The sequence below is a fragment of the Grammomys surdaster genome, unplaced genomic scaffold (genome assembly GCF_004785775.1).
Source record: "Grammomys surdaster isolate TR1022 unplaced genomic scaffold, NIH_TR_1.0 270, whole genome shotgun sequence".
Lineage (NCBI taxonomy): Eukaryota > Metazoa > Chordata > Mammalia > Rodentia > Muridae > Grammomys > Grammomys surdaster.
In genome coordinates this window covers 443,497-444,983 of record NW_021604711.1, presented here as the reverse complement: position 1 = coordinate 444,983, position 1,487 = coordinate 443,497, and the positions used below count along the sequence as shown (strand labels likewise).

At 39.7% G+C, this 1,487-nt stretch overlaps 1 protein-coding gene across 3 annotated transcripts in view; it reads left to right on the top strand.

The window, feature by feature from the left end:
- Positions 1-1,487, top strand: part of Specc1 (sperm antigen with calponin homology and coiled-coil domains 1) — a 227,336-nt gene that overhangs the window by 136,282 nt on the left and 89,567 nt on the right. The window lies entirely within an intron of this gene.

Sequence of the window (1,487 nt, the reverse complement as noted above, 5' to 3'; positions counted from 1 at the left end):
TATATATATATATATATATATATATATATATATATATATATATATACTCTATCCTTTTTAAAAACAAAAGAAAACCCTCTTGTACCTTTTTTCATAATTTTTGTTTTTTGAAACACTCCCTGTTATGATGATAAAGTGCTGTTTAGTGCAGAAGGCTGTGATGTGTCTACAGAAATAGGTGTGTTAGATAACACAGGCCAGGCCTGAGCTTTTGTGATGGTGAATGTCCAGTATATCCGCTCAGAGGAGAAGGTCGTTCTCCGATCCTAACATTAGGCTTCTCTGAAAAGTGCTGGGGAGAATCTGTTATGCACAGTGATACATCTTCACTGATGTTGAAGCTATGGAAAGGATGGGAAAGGGAGGAACTTCGGAGATTTGTGGAATGAAGATCAGTCATCAACAGTGTCATGGACAGCTGTGTCACAATACCCGCGACAAAAAGAATTCATTGTAACATAGCCCAGGGCCAGAAGAATAGTAAATCCTGTCATTACACTGATTAGGCAGGCATAAGTGAAAGGATGCTTACAGGCAAAAAGGGTTGCGTTAAGTCAGAAAGCTACAGAAAAATGTTTAAAATACCAATTCGGTATTGGGAAAAATAGGGAAAAGGCATCCTGATCCTTATGGAATTGGCATGTTTTCAAGGATTCTGGTGTACAGAGCTGTCTCATGCAAATAGCATTTTAGATGGTGAAAACTGTGACCAGAAGCCTATAGGAATCCAACACTGTGTTTCCACAGGAAGCAACAGCTCAGTATTCCCTTGTTGATTGAGCACAGCAGTTTCTATGAGGGGAGCTGATTGTGTGCTCTGTGGCTGGATTAAATGACTGATACCAGAGGAGCAGTGCCCTTTGCCTTTGTCATGGACTGTAGAGCAGTGACACTCAGTGTCACCCAGGTTCAATAGTAATTCTTGAGAATGCAATTAAATATCTGGCCATGGCCTGTTTCCAAACATAGCACCCTCTTTGTAAAGAACAAGGTCAAAGGGACAAGCCCTGTTTTGTTTTCCTTTGTGATTTAGCACTGTGGAGAATGAAGTTGTATTGTCTCTAAATCCTTAAAAATCAGCCCAGACACACCAAGAAAACAAGTGTGTAATTAATGTCCAGAGCAAATTTCAGGCTCGAATCTAGTGATTATATCATAATATATCTGAGACTGAAAATAACACAGACTGTCTTCTGAGAAGCTTTTAAACTTCTGTCAGGGATATTAAGGTATTATTAAAGTATATTTGTGTCAGGAAGACAGCGACACTCAAAACCAGCCTTAGTTAATCCTTTCCTGCCAAGAGATTCTTGAGAGACAAATAAAACAAGAAGAAATAAAGGAGGTGGCTTCTTACTCTTTGATATTGACCCTAAAGGCAAACCCCCAGGCCCCACAAGATGATTCAGAACAACCTCTGGGGCAGGATGTAACTGTGTGCATTCCATTCTTTTCTGGAGATTCCATTCATATCCTCCCCAAACCTC